General features: G+C 39.0%; 1 protein-coding gene and 1 long non-coding RNA gene across 5 annotated transcripts in view; both read left to right on the top strand.

Annotated features, from left to right (window-relative positions):
* The window catches only part of SNX29 (sorting nexin 29), a 128,247-nt gene that overhangs the window by 98,946 nt on the left and 10,620 nt on the right, over positions 1 to 18,681 (top strand). The window lies entirely within an intron of this gene.
* On the top strand, positions 691 to 16,997 carry LOC115606087. Its single transcript, XR_003990810.1, has 3 exons — positions 691 to 4,429; positions 12,110 to 12,113; positions 16,782 to 16,997. It is a non-coding gene; the product is annotated as an uncharacterized LOC115606087 (long non-coding RNA).

Here is an 18,681-nt window from a genome sequence, read left to right on the forward strand (position 1 = left end):
TACTCTGCTCATGTCATGTTCTAATATTCTCTGCTTCATTTTATGATTTATAAGAAATCAGTTTTATAGCTACAGAGAGGTTTCTAAAATATTCTCCTTATTTCTTCCCTTTAGGGCTTGCTTAGTGGACTGATAATACTATATTTATAGCAGCAGAGAGCTCTTAGTTCACCAGTCTTTCTGGATGAATATCTACAAGATGATTCTATGAAAAAAACCCAACATAATTCTGAAGTGTATTTCTCTAGCGTGTAAGCAATGTAGAAATGATAGTTAATGCAGCAGTTATGCATTGGATTGCTCTTACTTGAATTCTTTGCTCTCTCTATATAACATAGGTAAGCAAAAGCTTACACATATAAATCTATAGCAATTAAAATTGGTTTTGTTCAATAATTTTATTCTGCAGAAAAAGTTAGCTTGGAATATTTTCAGGTATTGAGATGACTATTTATACGTGAGTGCTGAATGCACATTGGGATGATGCCTTTGACATCCAGGTAGTTAGGGTATGGCTATATAGTCAGTTAAGCATTGTATCAGTTCTGTTTGCAGGTTATGTGGTGTTTAGTTACGTAGGTGTTTGGGGTGATACAAGTAACATGATTTTTGTATTGAATTTTTGCTTTGCCACTAGATACGCTAGGTCTACAGTTGCAGCCTGGAAGTTCTTGGGGCAGTTGGAAATAAGACAGCAAAATTGTCCTGTCCGTTCACTGTGCAGTGTATGTGGTGTATTCTGGTGGTGGTGCATTATCAGATAAATCTTAAGATAAAAAGCAAACAAAAAATCCCTGAAGTACTGCAAAACAATATCAATGTGAAGTGAGGAAGTTCTAAATGCAATTTTGAATAGGTTAATTTCTCAAAAAAGATGTTGCTGATGGCATGATGCTTCTTTAAGCTATTAGTGTATGTGTCTGTGCTGTCCAATAGAAGAAGTGACAGTATTTAGCTAGTGCATACTCAAGCATTGTGGCTAGTGGCCGGGTTTTTACCTGCTTGCATCATTTGAAGTGGCAGCTTGTGTTGTCAGCTTGGCACTGAATGACTTCAGTATCTCTTTAACAGATCTCAGTTGTGTTCTGTAACAGCAAGTAAGTACTCTGATAAAGAGGAATATAATTTACATGAACAAACTGGGAATAGAATTTGCTTAAATATGGGACTTTTAATTAGTAAAGCACCTCCTGATTCTTGAAACACGCTAATGAAACTAATTTATTGCGATGTTAATTTGTTGTTCTACTTATAAAACTATGTAGAGACATTACTCAATATTTATCTTTCAGTAGAACTGTGTTGCCAAGCACTGATTATTGTTGCAGTAAAAATATCTTAGATATCTAAAATTTGATTAGAATGTTCAGATAATGCAGGAAGTTTCATTGCAAAAATGTACTGTTCTTTGGAATTTTTGCTGATGGTAGAAATAAAATATTTGAAATTGAGTGGGCCATTCGTAACAAACATACAGTTGTCTCACTCTTATTCTTGGTTTCCGCATTCTTCACTTTGTAACTGACAGTTTTGGGTTTAGTCTGTCATAACCAATGTGGCTTGACATCAAGCTTTAAAAAGTCATCATGCCTGTTTTGATCTAACTGAAATGTGAAGAAGTAGGGCAGAAGTTGTTTGGTCAAAACATAGGAGAATTCATACTTAAATCTCTTTTGTTTCTGCAAGACTTATATTACCGTGTTACCTTGTCTTTTATTTTGTGTTTTGGCACATATTGACCTTGAAGACATGTATTACATGGTGTTCTACAAATGTGTTATATTTTCCCTTCCCTCGTCTATTGAGTTGAGAGGGTTTATGAATGTTGGAGGAAAACGACAAAGGGAAAAATACATTAAGAGGAGTAGAAACAGTGATAGGACAAGAATAAGCAGGGAGAGACAGGATACTTAATGTTAAAAGGCAGATGGGTTGATTATAGTAAGGAAGTAAGGGGATATGCTGGTACTTGAGGCTTTACTAGAAGCATTTGGCTTTATAGAGCTAGTTTTATCCAAACAAATGAAGATGATGTTACAGGTGTATGTTTTGATTTTACAACTGATCTGTTTAGGATTTAACAGGCTATTTGTGAAATAATTATAACTTGGATCTTGCTTTAAAGTATGAGACACTAAAACCATGGGTAGTCATTGGAAAAGTATGTCAAGTCTGTCAGCATTTGTTGCAACTCTGCTACTCTTTTCCGTGTGGTAAAGGACTGTCCTGCATCCTCCTATTTTGTTCAGGTGTGAGGTTCACAAAATGATTTCTTTATTACCAGTACTTAGTGGTTTTAAATGGTCTGAATAAATGCTAAAATCTGTTACTTGAGGTAGGAAAAGACAGTTATCCATGGAAGATGAGTGCCTCCATAATGCAAGCTATAGCGTAGTTTTCTTCTGTTGTGTGTGAAAGATGTGGCAGGAGAGTTAAGGAAGCTCTGTTTTAACTTGGGTACATAACTGACCAAATCTTACTTAGCTGTGAGGATTTTTCCAGCACACTTCTGTCAGTTAAGAGAGTGTGAATGGAAAAACACTCCCTTGAAATACCTACAGAAGGTGCCACCTATGCTGGGAAGAATAATGTATATGTACTAGCAAGAAATCTTATTTGCTTTTCTCTCTTTTGATCCCAAGGGGCAATTTGCAGTACAGAGATACCATCAGAAGTATTTTAGAAAGAAAATCTCCTTAATCTGATTTATGTTCAGAGCAATGATATAGCCAGATTTGTGTTCTTGTTCCCTGTGTTCCTCCCCTTTCCCCTGCCTGTGTTGTGGCATTCTCTATTTCATGTTTGACAGAATTGACATCTTCCCATCAATGTTTTCTCAGCATGCAATTTTCTTTTGATAACCCCTCTTGAGTTAATATATACACATTCCAGCCAAAGAGTTTTCAGTCCATGATGTCCTAATTTCAGGATAGTTATCATGGCAATAGTAGCAGCATTCGCAGTCTTCAGACAGTTGCTGTGAATGGAGATGTAGTCCAACCAACCATCAGCACTCAAGATACCTGCTGACTTCAACTTGGTTGCATAGTTCCTAATGATTTTCAGGAGGCGTATAGAATTATCGACGAGATGTGCTTTACATACAAATGTAATCCTTTACATTTCAGATCAAAATTTAAACAAAGTGTAAATTTGGAGTCAGAATACATGTTTGGATATTTTTAAAACTCTTTCTGTAGTTGTTAGTCTTTCAATTGTTAAAATTCAAAGGACTAGAAACTCTGGTTTTCTTAGTTCTTTATTCCTCTCAGTTGCATTTGTATAGGTTGTATTTCTTCTTCCAGCAGTTGGAAATTTGAGAAATTAAGAGAAATTTGCCAGCAGTGCCCAATGTAAAGAAGTTTTATTCAGGTGACAGAATCTGTTCATGTGCATGTGTGTGACTCCTGCCCACCTGTTTTCTTGTTCTTGTTCATTCTTTCTTGCTCTTGCTTGCATTTTCTCAATCTTTCACTTTTAAGGCAGTACTGAGCCAGAAGTGTTTCAGTATCAGTGTACATACAACCGAAAGCATCTTCTCCTGCAGATTATGGGTACTAGTGAAACTATTACAGACACATGTCCTTCTAAACTTACCCTAATGAAACACCTCAGTGTTGTGTTGTTCCAGGACTTAAAACACCTCAAAGAAAAGGTCATTTGTTTGCCTTGGTGTGATGCTCAATAAAACTGGTATGTCAAACAGCAACTCCCTAATACTAAAAAGGTTTATGTATTGTATTTATTGCCTCATTATTGAGTCTTGCCATTAAACCTTCACTTTCAAATAGTATGACTCTTACACTGATTACCATCTCAATAAAGACAGCGAGACTTGCTCTGCAAAGTTAATTGCTAGGAATTGTTCAACAGACCTCACAAATGGGTATTTGTTGAGTGTATTCCATCAAGCAGATTTTTATCATGCTTCTTTGTATTCAAAGTGACCTTTACAGTGCTTATGAGGAGAATAATTTAGTGTATACCATATTAGAATTGAATATTCTTCAGTCACTGTTGGAAGTATTTGAGGGCTTGTGATCTTTTATGGTTGCTTCAGAATAAACCCTTGTTAGTGCTGCCTGAGAAAATAAAAACGTTAAAGCAAATTCTGGGATTGTGTGCCTGAAATTGCTGAAACAAGTGAGGGTGAGGCCGTGGTATGGAGTTTCTTTTACACATGTAGAAATGTACAAGAAATGCTCTCCATGGTTGCATGGTTTAAAAGAATTGGGCAAAAATCTAAAGTAGCTTGACAGTAACAGTCAAAACCCACTTTATATATTGCTTTTGGTAGCTAATTGGTATATATCAGTTTCCTTTATAAATACCAACTTATAAAGCTCTGAAACAAATGGAGATTATGTTGAACAAAGCCATGTTCAAGGTTACAGCAAACTTCAGTGTTGTACAGAATGAGCTCTTAACTGTGGTGTGTGTTTTCTAATGGGTCTATTTCCATCTGTCTTTGCAAATAACAAAAATGGCTCAAAGAGCTAGTGAAAATGCCAAGTTGCCTAACTTGAAACTATGAAATCATAAATTTACCTAATATTTTTTCATTTAACACCTTTGCAACATGGAGAAATAATGTCACTTTGAGTCCCTCCTGTTACTCTTGGTTACACCAGTTTGTACAAGGCAATTCTTTTGCATAACTGTTTTTCCTGGTCCAGGCAACTTGGGTTGAGGTGGGATGCTGCTCAGTGTTTTACTAACAAACTGATTGGATCAAGATGTTTTTGAATAGTTTTAGGGTTGTTTTGTTTTTGTTTTATTGGGCCCCAGAGGTTGTACCATTGTTTTCTGTCATTTTCCCTCCTAGTTAACAACAGCTTAGTAATGAAAGATGATTGTAAGAGAGGAATTGTTGTTTTTCAGCACTATCAAGTAGCATCTCAGTAGCATCTTCATGGAGAACTTCTGCTCTGGAGACAGGCTGAGAGAGCTGGGCTTGTTCAGCCTGGAGAAGAGAAAGCTACAGGGAGACCTTAGGGCAGCTTCCAGTGCCTAAAGAGGCTACAAGAAATCTGGAGAAGGACATTTTGCTGGGGCCTGTAGGGACAGGACCAGGGGGAATGGCTTTAACCTGACAGAGGGGAGGTTGAAATGAAATCTTAGGCAGAAGTTCTTCCCTGTGAGGGTGGTGAGGCGCTGGCGCAGGTTGGCTGGAGAAGCTGTGGCTGCCCCATCCCTGGCAATGTTCAAGACCAGGTTGGACACAGGGGCTTGGAGCAACCTGCTCTAGTGGAAGGTGCCCCTGCCCGTGGCAGGGGGTTGGAAGTGGATGAGCTTTAAGGTCCCTTCTGACCCAAACTGTCTGTGATTCTATGATTTACTTCTTCATTTTCTTCTTGCTCTTTTACTGCTTGTTAATAAACTCAGCAAGTCTTTATCAAGAGACAGGTTTTCTAAACTGTGCAGTTTTTGTTCCTAACATGCTTAACGTGGAGCAGCGCAAGAAGAGGTTAAGACTTCTTCTCATAAATGAACACAGAGCCAGTTAATTTTTGTGCCATTACAGCAGCACTCCTGTTTCCTTGGTAACAGGCAAGTCTCCTGCACTCCCTTGTTAAAAAGCGAACTCTGTAGATATTCCAGCATTCCTGTACTGCAGCACGTGCTTCTGAAATTGGGGGGCAGAGAATGGGCTCTGGAGCCAGGCAAGAAACTTGGAGTTTTGAGGATGGGCAAAAAAGGGAGAATACATTTGTAATTATCTTCTTTACTTTGCAAGCAACATAAACCAGAAAAGGCACTTGCAAAAATATAATCGTAATCTCTGCCATATCTGGTTTTGTGTCTTACAGTTCTCAGCTATTATTTTAAATTCACATTTCTGTCAATAAGGTAGTAATATACAACCAATTGTAATGCTGAGTACTAAAAAGTATGGGTTAACTTACACCGATAAAGTAAAATCTTAATATGCTTCAGAATTAAATCAAAACAGTTACCATTGTAAAGTATCTGGAATGAAACCAAGTTAGCTGGAACGCTGATGCGTTTCAGCTCCACTTCTGGATACTTAGCAATGAGTCGTCACAGATGGGAAAAATGTTGTGAAATAGGAAAGGAGTTGTTTGTGTCTCACTTCTGCAAGTGGCTGTGACTTACAACTCTCCACTACCTTTCCTGTCTATGAAAATCCTGGCTTCTGGGGCTTGTATTTTTTGAGTAAGAGTTCTCTGTTTGCTTCCTGTGGTTGGGAAGTTTAGTCCTACCTTGAAGGTCAGGTTGGTGGTTTGCTCAGTTCTAGTGGCAGCAGTGATGAAGGAGCCCCATTCCTTGAAGTCCAGGGGTAAAAGTCTCCATTAGCTGTCCACTTCCTCTGCTGAGTTTTTTACAGCACACATTAGCCTGGTAACTGAGAATGATGCTGCCTAAGACTAAACTGGAGCATGTAAGATATATTTGGGAATGGATGGTAGTTGTATCTTGCACAGATATGAAGTAAATTCGTAGATGAAGACAAATATTTAACATAAATGTGGAGATCACTTGTTATTTTAGTAGAAAGAGGCAACAAGTTTTTAGACATCCAGCCATCGTACTGAGAGAATGTGTAAAACCCTTTGCAGAGTTTTATAGCTTAGGGTCTAAATGTGAATCACCTCATTTTCTATTGCTCATTGACAAACCCTTACACTGATGATACACTTCCTGCAGAATTGCCTAATTGGCAAGTGTTTGCCCAGGTGCATTTGGTGAGCTGAATCAGAAACTATTTTTAATTCTGCACACACACACACACACACACACACACACACACACACAAAATCCTCCTCTTTTTGTCCATACCTAATTCCTAAACAATACATCCAATGTTCTTTATAGCTCCTTATGCCAGTTTTGAATCTGGAACAAATTTTTACATCCTAGCTGTGGAAGGTGGAATACTGGGAAGCTGATACGATTGTGTGCAGTGCTGCAAAGTACTGTCCTCATTCTTGATGACATGAAAGCATTTTAGTGTGGAGTAAGGTATCAAACGATTAGTTTACCTTTTTTTGCTTTCAGCCATCTTCAGACTTTTCCTTTGTAATACGGCACGATTTTCCTCAATTAATAAAAGAATGAAGTTATTCTTGTCAGGTTAGCCATATGATGGCTTTACCTGCCACTCAAATACAGAATTAATGTATGTTTCTTGTAAGCCTTGTGGCTTGTACCAATATGCTCACTTCGCCCTCTTTTTAGTGTCTGTCAGCAGTGGTTGATCTATTTATTTAATAACATATAGAAACAGAATTTAACCCAAGAAGATGATATTATCATATGTTAGGGTGCACAGCACAGTGTCTAGGTTCTGGCTTAGATTAATTCAACAACAGTGCATAAAACCAGAAAAGTCCAGATTGCAACAGTAGGCAGTTGTTCACCAGAGTTATTTTAACTGGAGTGACTTGTCCAGTAAGAACTTTAAAGAGAGGTTTTCAGCCTGTGGAAGTGTACTAAAAATGCCCAAAACTGGTAGTTTTCACAAAATATATTTTGGGAGGTAAAACAGTAGAATAAAAATGCATCCAATACTCAATAGGATTTCCTGACAAAGCTCCAGTGTCACACTCTGAGGTCTGTGTGGCTGAAAACCTGAGAGAGGCAACAGGGAGCTGAGGTCTATATTGTAATGAAGAAAATGTGAAATGAGGGCCAACTGAAAGATGAAGTAGGTAAATTGATTTGAAAGAGGTAACTTGATGTATAGGTTGTGCAGGAGAGAATTGGTTTAGATGGGAGCTGTGAGAACAACTTCTGGGCAACAGAGGTTTGACTCAGCTACATAGAATTAAGCCATCGCAGGAGTTTGTTGAGAGAAGAATTAGGTGTAAAGAGAAAAGAAACAATATCTGGGAAAGTACTGGGTAATAAATGGTGGTGTGGCTGTTGATGTGCATTAATAGAGAAAAACTAGAGAAGGTGGGGACTGAGAATAAGGAAGTAGAGTAAGAGTAGAGGAGTGCTGTGAAAAGAAACAGAAGGAAGAGATGGAGGCAGTTTGGACTGAATGAAGAGAATGTATGTGGAAATGATCTGAAAAAGGAAGATGGTGGGAAACAATGAAAAGAGGAAACGTGGAAACACTCTCATGGGATTTATTTTACTTCACTGATTTTGCGCACGCAGGAAAGAAGCCATTTCATTAGAAGTGCTTGGGATTTGCTTTCATTTATTGAAATAACAGTGGTAGCTGAAAGAGTGACAAAAGAAGAGGTTCACCAGAGACATAGAATGTTTTGCTTAAACAGTATGTAGAATGTTCGTTGTCTTTCCTTTGAAAGTAAGCCTTGAAGAAGAACATACATAGGTGATTCTGGTATTTTAACAGATTCTTATTGAGTACAAAGATTCAACTTCACCTAAGATCTTGGCATGAGAAGGCTTGGTGCAGTGAATATTCTGCATTCAGTTGTTACCCCAGGTATAGAGCAAAGTAAATGACTGGTAAGAAGAGAGTCCTCTACTTTGTAGATCTGACCAGCTTAGTGGCCATTCAGCGTCCCTGTTCTCTGGCTCCTGGGATAAAACTTTGTTTTCCTTTAATCCTCAGATCTATGAGCTCCCATTCTCTCCTCCTCATGCTCTGAATATATTTTTGCAAAGTGCATTTTTTCTTCACCTAGCAAATAATTTAACTTCCTTTTAACTAAGGAATGACAGGTTTTCAAGTTGATAATTTTATAAGGATGATCCTTGTGTTTTTCGGAGTATCAGCCATTTGAAAGAGATGGACAACTCTACAGAATTGATAAAAACTCTTGTTGTAAGCACGTAGAATGTATTTCTACTTGAATAGCTAAGAAACCTTCCAGGGTATTTCCTTTCTTCCCTTCAAATAACAGTAATTATCAAAGTTTCAGAATCTTTTTTTTTTTTTTTCCTTTTGCATTAACAACTAGACATGATTTGTAAAGGAAGCTAAGTCTAATACTCTTGTTTGCAATTGTCTAGTTGTTTCTTTTTACAATGTAAACCAGTTTCTGGCATGATTACTTGAGTAGGATTCTTTTGAAAGACAAAAAACAGTAAAAAAAAAACAAACCCATAATTCATTGAAAAAGGGTTTTATTTTCTACTTATTTTGCTGAAGTCTCTAGTAAATGAGACTAGACATGTCTGGACACTTTATTTCCTAGTTCTCCTCTCTGTCCACGGCAGCATGCTGCTGGAGCTGAGTTTTCCAGAGGAGGGAGAGCACGGAGGAGTTTGCAAATCCAACAATCAATAGCTGAGAATGAGCCCAAACATTGCAGATGCCACAGTGTTTCTGCTGTCCCTACTGTATGATGGTTTCAGCCTTCCAACACGTGGGAGCTCTCATGCTTTAAACTACCAAAGCTGTATCTTTCTGTCCATTTCCAATCCAAGCCCTACATTTTAATATAATGTTTTAAAATGAGCACAGAATTTTCAATATCAGAGGTCCACAAACATATAAAATCCCCATACATATTTTTATGTAGAATCCAGTTGATCAAAGATCACTATACTGGCACCAAAAAAAAAAGAAAAAAAAAAAGGTAAATATTTTTATATGATATGAGGATTTTTTTTTTTTTTTTCTCATAACTTTTAATGCTCTTCAGCAGGTGTCTGTATAATGACAGTTACTGGAATGGATACGTAATGGTAAATGTGTGTGTTAAGAGCACTTTATAGCATGGTCGTTCAGGACTCTGTTGGGTACCTCGCTGCTTCATTTGGCACATGTGTGCCCCACAGATACCTCTGATAGATCTGAATAATGTTCTTTTCACGAATCCTTCTCTTCTTGAGCCAGTTTCTTGCCCACTACCTTACAGAACGTCATGGTTAGTAGAATCTGGTATTGGGCTTCATGACGATTATAAACCTAAAGCATTGATACCCACTTAATTACCCTTATATGCCATGGCAGTAATGTTGGCAAAGGACACAAGTTAAACAAGAGCACCCTTGCCCAAATTTACATGAATTCCCTGAAAGGAAATTGTGGCTTTCAAAGCTTACCTTTTGGCCTACTAAATCCTGCAGACCAGTTTGTAATATTTATTCTACAGCTGTGCTTAAACGGCTGATCTATAATTGCTTAAGTTTCTCTTTCTGGAGATTATTTTAAGCAAATTGCCAGCTTTAGATATTCACAGTCAAATATCAGCGTCAGTAGCTGAAGACTGTGTAACAACTAGTTCAAGAGAGAGATTTTGGAGAACTTCTAGGTAGGGGAGGGGAACCATCTGCAGGTCTCTTATAGAAAATAAGTTGTACCACCAGAAAGTATTTTGGAAACTATTCCTGTAAACATGTTGTTTTGTAAGAAGCCATCTGGTCAGTCAGAGCCATCTGTGTGCAAGTGCAGCTGGGTACGAGAGCTCAGGGTTCCATAGCCCTCAGTTACCAGTCATGAGCTTCGAAGCAAAGCCTGGGCGGAGACCCCTTTAGTGATGTGTTATTCCACTGTGTACAGTGAGACCTGGAATGCTACAAAACCAGATCTGTCTTTTGGAATGGCAGAGTACTGGAAAAGCCCATGACATTTCCACAAAGAGAACTTTTCCAAGTTACATTCTCCATACATCTGAAGGCAGGTTTCAGGCAGGTAGTGTAGCGCAAGGGCTTTGAGCAGATGGGATTGTGTACTGTCTTTACTGACAGGTGTCACAGCCCACATCACTTCTGGTGATTTTTTTAATTTTATTTTTATTTTTAAATTAGAATTTGAAATGTACACTGAAGAGGGAAGTCTTTATTTAAATACATGTTCCCAGAATGAATAGAAACTGAATAAGAACCGAAAAAACCCATATATTCTCTTATTTATAATATATTTCTATTGCATTAATCATATATTTGGAAGTTGCACACTGTGCAACTCTTGCACTTCAGGTTTTTGAAGCCATACTATTCTACCACAAGGTGAGGTTACTTCTACTCCTGTCTTTCTTTGATATGTTGGAAGGAACTTAAGGGCTTCTCACTGACTTTAACCAGTCTGCATGGCAAAATGTATCACTGAAAACTACACTAGCCTGGCCTGGGTGACGTGACCTGGACAAAACTCAGTCTGGAGATTCATGAGAAGTTCAAATCTGTACTTAGAAAAATATTATATAGGGTCATGAAACTGATAGACACAGTTTATAAGAGGTAACTTCAGGTACAAACAAGAGTTACTTACATTCAGAGTGTATGTTCAAGAGAAAGTCTTTGACTTGCCATTTTTAGCTTTATTTCTACTACAAGGGAAGGTTGATTGAGATATTTGCCAACAATGCAGACCATCTGAAAAATCACTTACTCCACGAGTTTCTAATATGTGGAGGAATGGAAGAACTCACAGACCAGTAAGTGTGTATTTATTTGCTGTATGAAGGCAGCACTCTTCAGTGAGAGCATGATTTAGTGGTTTTATTGCTAAGGAACCAAGAGGCTGAGTAACATGACCTGATGGGTTTAGCTGCATCTCCCTTTAGTCACGGCAACCTGTGTTCTCTCTTCAGCTCCCAAACACCCATTGACTTATCACCAGATTGTCTTTCTGACACTCTGTGTGATTGAAATGGTATTTTTCCAGTGTACCTGATACAGACAAACGACAAATGATTCCTGTAGGTCACTGTGCTTCCATTTCCTACTGCCAAGAGTCACGGTGGGGCACAGCCAGCACCAGCCCAGCGCTGTTTGTGTCCTGTAGCCCGTCCATCAGGCCTTGGTGCAGAAGTAATTACTCCAGATTAAGGAAAGGACCTTTTTCATATTGGGTGGCTCTCTCTCACATTTGCAAATATTTCTGGTACAGGATAGCATTTGCAATTTGGCATAGTGTATTTATGTAATCCATTGTCAGAAATACCACAAGCTAAGCTCTCAAACATGAGTTTATGATGTTAGCTACAGATCTCCTGAAATGTCAGTGTCTCCATTCAATTACCCTTGAGGAATCTTTTACGGAAAGGAATAAAAAGGGGGGGAGGGGGAGGGGAAATAAGGAATGAAAGTACACTGTTCTTTAAATCAGAACATGTGTGTGTGTGTAAATACACTTCCATCTGTGAATTTTACAGCATTACAAGAATGGCAGGTTTATTTGGTCGGGTTTTTTTTTAATTAATTTTCTAATAAATCATAGAATGGTTTGGGTTGGAAAGGATCTTAAGATCACCTAATTCCAACCCCCTGCCATGGGCAGGGACGCCTCACATGAGACCATGTCATAGAATCATAGAATCATAGAATAGTAAGGGTTGGAAAGGACCTTAAGATCATCTAGTTCCAACCCCCCTGCCATGGGCAGGGATACCTTGCACTAAACCATGTCGCCTGAGGTTCTGTCCATCCTGGCCTTGAACACTGCCAGGGATGGAGCATTTACCACTTCTTGGAGCAACCTGTGCCAGCGCCTCACCACCCTCACAGGGAAGAACTTCTGCCTAAGATCTAACCTGAACTTCCCCTGTTTATATTTGAACTTGTTACCCATTGTCCTGTCACTGCAGTCCCTGATGAAGAGTCCCTCTCCAACATCCCTGTAGGCCACCTTCAGATACTGGAAGGTTGCTGTGAGGTCTCCACATGACTTCAAAATTTTCTCTTCATGTAATTGTTAGATTTGGAGTATTGCAAGAAAAGACCTATTTTGTAATGCTTATTTCACTGGAAATAAAACCAAAGAGAAAGTCTAATTACTTTTCCACAGTGGAGAAGATTTTGAGGAGTGAAAGAGGCTTTGCTGAGAGATGGATATGTAGGCTTTATTCCTTTCTTTTAGGATATCAACCAGTAAGGAATAGTCATAAATATGTGACTTAGAAAAATCTGTTTATACACCTTATATTGCAGTCTTCCAGTGCTTATTCATACCCCTTCCTGTGCAACACTGACAGTAATGGATGCATCCATTCAAATGCATGAAGCAAATAATCTTCATAAGGGAGGTATCTCTGTACTTGTGCATGTGCTTGGCTTTAATCCACACCATAACAAGTTTGTTTATGCCTCAGTGCACGGTTTTTCAAAAGGAGGTGGGTTATTTCTTTTCCTCATTTGAAGTTGTATTAAAATATATTTCAGCAGCCATCAGTTTCTCATGTGAAAGCAGCATGAATTAGCTGCAGGCCATTGCTGAAATTCAAAACATCCTCCAGAAGCTTTGTTCCTTGGTTTTGTTGATCTGCCAGCTATAAACATAGTCCATTCAATTCTGTTGTATTTCAGCTGCTATTTTTATGGTGTATTTTTAATGCATTTGGCACTTCTGTGGTGATAGCAGAATCCATGAAGAGTTAGCTGAAGGATGCTAGAATAACTTGGTGTAATTATAGGCACTCATCTATTAATAACAAAAATTACTGGATGCATGCATACTTCTCTGCAAGAAAGTTGTTGTTGCTAGTTTTTAAGGAATAATATTTAGACTGCTTCTGAGATCACCAATACCTTCTCTCTAGGTACAAATTAGGCCAAATGCCAGGTCAGAAACACAAAATTACCTGGGCTGTTGAGGCCTGTGCAGAAATACAGAGGCAGCCTTGTCACACAGTTCTGGTTCACTTGCAGTGTGCAGAGGTTGCACAGGTATCCTCTCCGCACTTGGTCCACTTGCTGTTTCAGCATGGCCCTAACCCGGGGACTGGAGAACTTTGCAGATTTACATTGGTATAAGTATAACATCAGGTTATTCTTGGCTATGATGCTGTAATCAGAACAGCTTGCAGATTTCCTAATGCAGATCTGCTTTATAGTGAAACAGGCTTCTTCAGTTTACTCTTGCTAAAATAACCCAATTTTAGACAGAAATTACAGGAAGGATTTGTACTGGCATGGTTGATGTCACTGTCTCCAAGAGCAGACCAGAGTAATTTTTCTTCAGATCTTCACCTACTAATTACACAGTCCCCCAGGGTTTGATTATACCAACAGCAGTATGAAGGTTTATTTTTAGGTGAAGATTGAAAAAGTTTAACACAGTTACACTGAAGAGTTTAGTAAAATGCATGATATGTAGTAAGCTGGATCACTAATGAGTGTGTCTGCAGGGGTTCCTGTTCACTGTACAGTGTTAGAAATCTGTGGCTTGTAAACAGTTTGCATAAAATTGCTTAATTTTGCAACTGCAAAATGGGCCAAAGAACCTGCTTCGTACTCTTCCATGTCTGGTTTAACTCTGAAATCTTGTTTCTGAAATTCTATTCTAATTTTCAGGAGTTCATAAGCCAATTCTTTATAGGAGATTTGTTAGTCTTAATACAGTTTTGGGGTAAATCATAAATGTAGTGAACAGCTCTGAATGTCTGGCTCCTTTAAATATCTTTCAGTGGAAGACTCCTACATATTAAAAGAGATAAATCCCAAAGCACTAGCTATTGACAGTAGCTAGGTATGACCAAAGGGAAATAAAATGGGACTGGTTTGCGTTGTCAGGCAGACTGAATATTTTATCATATTTTTACTGTTAGTGCTGCAGCTGAGTCAAATGCATCTAACTCCTGAAGGCTCTGATAAAATCCAGTGCCTTCTTGTAAGGACAGGGCAGCTCTAAATATAAGATGAAAAATGCTTCGTGTCTAACTGCAGAGCTGTTGATACTGCAATCGAGTCAGTGAGTATCACCTATGCACTTTGTAGGGCATAAATAGTCTTCATATTGCATCAGGGCAGCTGTTTGCTTTTCAGGCGTGTGCAGTTGCATTGCAAGGAGGAGCTGTAGGCACATGCTGCATATGGGATCTTCTGAGACTTTTCTTCTGTTGCTTGAAAGCAGAACTACCCTAACAAAGATAAAATTCTGCATCATCATATTGCCTTCTGGTGCAATATCCATTCATGTGTAGTATTGACCTCTCCATAAAGATGCTTCACTGATCTATTTCTGAACCAGGGAAAGTGATACCTCAGCAGCTTTTTCAGTTTCCATTTAGCTCAACATTTATTCAGAGTCATAAAATGTCCTATATCAAGGGTGGCTGGACTTTTAACACCAAAGACTTCATGTGGCCGAAAGCCACAGAACTCAGAGGCAAGGAGAGGGGGAACTTCCAGGAGAGTTCATAGGTAAAATATGAAAGTGTGCTACAGAAGCAGATACTTTATGCAGCAGCAGGCTTCTCTATGTAGCTGAGAGCTGAGAATATTCAGCAGCTCCTGAGCTGCTACAACCCGGTTGCGTGGCATGAGCTCCAGTGCTGGAGTTGCACTTAAATGCCTGCCAGGAATGTAAGAGTCCAGTGGGTCACTGTTGTCCTGAATTGATTTTTCTTTCATACTCTGGCAAGAGCAAGCTTATGGTAAATTTTACTTATTTTTATTCCAGACTCATTAGCAAAATTACATCTGCGTTAGAGAAGGGATGATGTACTTTTTAAAGTTTCTGAATCTGATGATACCTGGAGAACTGACCCCAAAATTTCAGGAGATCATGGCCAGCAACATACTGTGCATTTAACTGCACTGGAGTAGAGAGAGCAAATTTTGCTTCCTGTTCATCTAATTTGGAGTTGGAATTAAAAAAAGAGATGAGGCTTTATTTGTCAGTGCCATTTTCTTTCATACAGAGAAAAGAATTGAATTCTGACTCAAAAGGAAATGTGATTTTGGTTGCTGATTACTGTGGTCATCTTTTTGCTGGCAAGCCTGATACTTGTTTAGTTTCTGTCTAATCCATCAAGAACGCTGCATCCCAGGCTGGCTCCAAACGTCATTTGCTGGGCAGTATTATACCTCCTTTGATTAGCTTCTCTTTCTGTGTTGGATTAAATGTAAACATTACTCCTTGTCTTCATTACCAAGAACAAAGTCAGCATTTCCCTTGTTATTCTGTTGACAGTACTCAATTCTGCACTTTATTTACACATTTTCCCATCTTGATTACTTTTGTTTATTTAAAGAGTAGAGGGTTCATTCACTATGCCAAGTCTCAAATGTCTCTCTGTGGTTCTGTTTCCAGGGGCAAGTGAAGTATTTTCTATGTGTTATCCAACTCAGTGTGAGTATTTATTTATTTATTTATTTATTTTAGCTTAGGGAAACTAAAAATAATAGGCTAAAATGAAGAACAATCTGAGAGCTCCCAAAGGTTAAAATTAAGACCAATTTTTTTGAGTGTTTAGCTCCTGGATCACTATTAATATCAAGCTGATGGAGTGCAGTAAGGTGCCCTTACTATTTAAAACTAAGAACAAATGCCAGAAAGAGTGATTGCTATAAAGCACTGTTCTTTACTGTTATTATTGCTGACATGTTATCCAGAAGAGGGTTAGGATTCTCTAGGATTCTATGAGCAGTGTTTGTTTGTTCATTTTTCTCCTTCATAGTTATTACTGTTAACATGACATCCATTTCAGTCTAGATCTATCCCTGGGAACGGTCACGGCAGCTCTTTTCAGCCGTCTTGCATGTGTTAATATCATGCTGTAATCTTCATGAGAAATGAAGATGCTTGAGAGAAGCAGCTGATACCTCTTAACTTGATGGAGCAATTAAAACTCAAGCACTTGCTTGGAAGATCAAAACATGTTTTGATCACAACTTTTCTTTATCATTCCATTTGCCTTTATGGTAGTTTTAAAAGAAGGGGTTTGTTCATAAAAATAAAATAATAATGGCAATTGTGCAGGTTGTTTTTATGCTTGTCAGTTTGCTTGCAAAACTCAGCAAGTTGCATTATTCCTATTCAGCCTATTAAAACTATATTGAAAAGTGTAGCTATTAGTGCTTGTTGGCAGATCCTCTTGCCTGGCTGAATGTGGAGCAAAGTTGAGTCAAGGAGCATGGAGGGGACAAAGTGTCTCAACAGGGAACAGCAGCAGCAGCAGCTGTTTGCTGCTGGTGTGAATGGGAATGGGGGACTGGTAACTGCACTGTGTTACCCCCGGAGGTGAGTTATCCGGGCTCCAAGGTTAAAAGTCAGACGTGGTGAAGCAAGGCAGGAGTATGCACTGAGTTTGCAACTGGCATTAGTCAAAGAGACCCCACCTTGAGAACGGCATCCAGCTCTGGAGTCCTCAGTACAGGAACGACATGGACCTGTTGGAGAGGGTCTAGAGAAGGGCCATGGAAATGATCAGAGGGATGGAGCACCTCTTCTATGAGGAAAGGCTGAGAAAGTTGGGGTTGTTCAGCCTGGAGAAGAGGAGGCTCTGGGGAGACCTTACTGTGGCCTTTCAGTACTTAAAAGGGGCCTATAAGAAAGATGGGGAGAGACATTTTAGCAGGGCCTCTTGCAGCAGGACTAGGGGTGATGGTTTTAAACTAAAAGAGGGAGGCTGAGGCTGGACATGAGGAAGAAATTCTTTACAATGAGAGTGGTAAAATCCTGGCGCAGGTTGCCCAGAGAGGTGGTGGATGCCTCATTCCTGGAGACATTCAAGGCCAGGCTGGATGTGGTTCTGGGCAACCTGATCTAGTTGAAGATGTCCTTGCTCATTGCAGGGGGGTTAAATGAGATGAGCTTTGAAGGTCCCTTCCAACCCAAACTATTCTATGATTCTCTAAGTGCATTGGTGAGCTCAGTATCTGCTGAAGGATAGGGATGAACAGATAGGAAAAGAAATGCTTTTAGGTTTCAGATTTTTTCTTCTCTGTGATATTGGTAAAGTTAGGCCAATTAGAGGAGATGGCAAACGTTTCTTTTCCCCCCACCTGCCTCCTGGCCCAAAAGGTGGTCGACTGCATATTTCTGCTCTGTAAAGCAGAGGGCAGGTAGCTCACAAGTGTTGATATATATCAACTCCTTTTACTGGCTTCTCATACACTGGTGTCTGATACCACACTTCCTGCAGGCTTCCTGTTGTTACTTCCAATTCCAATTGTATTGATTACAAGCTGCTTAAAAGCTGATTTGGTAACTTGTCTCCATTCCATGTAATTTTTGTCTGCAAATAGCTTGTGGGTATGGAGGAGGAAGTGCTTGGCTAGTCACTGCAATGCACTGCTGTCTCAGCACATCAAAATTGCTACTTGTCAAACAAAAGTTTTACTCCTTTTATTTTCACTTCTATGATGCATTGTGAATCCTGATGCACGACTTTCATTTTTAGATACCTCAATATTTTCAAGAAAAATGTATCCTAGATCTGTCTGTGCTTTGCTTAAAGATGATCATTATGGTACTAGCAGGAAAAAATATACCCAGGTGTTCACTGAACACTGTTCTTCTGAAATCAGATCATACAGTTTTGTTATTATATGAACAACCTTGGAACATGATCCGCTTCTGAAGCATTGGTTCATTAAATTCCCTGTCACTGAAAAATGGTAGGTTATGCTGCTTGCACAGATCCAGCTAACCCCAACAGAACAAAATGGTGATTTCTAGGTGGGAATGGATGCTGTAGCCCGACTTCCTGCCTTTCAGCTGATCAGTGAAATTCATGAACTAATTATAGCAATTATAACTAAATCGTGTATTCTGATGAAGTTCCTCTTACATGTGTGTTCAGTGGTTTCTGGCTTTCTAGTGAGTTGTGAAGGGATCATTTGTGTGAATAGCATATTTATGCATTATGTTGTTCTGGCAGGGGCAGCACAAGAAGTGGAAAGGAAACGTTCCCAAATGCAGATGTCATTATGTATTAGAAAGCCAAGAAACAAGACTTTAGGTATTTCTCAGACGTAAACTCAGGAAAGGTCATTTTACAGTGTTCTGAACATTTCCTGAATGAGAGTGTATTTCATCCAAAATCAGTCGTAGATATTATTCATTGT

Source organism: Strigops habroptila, chromosome 4 (assembly GCF_004027225.2).
Source record: "Strigops habroptila isolate Jane chromosome 4, bStrHab1.2.pri, whole genome shotgun sequence".
Taxonomy (NCBI): Eukaryota; Metazoa; Chordata; class Aves; order Psittaciformes; family Psittacidae; genus Strigops; species Strigops habroptila.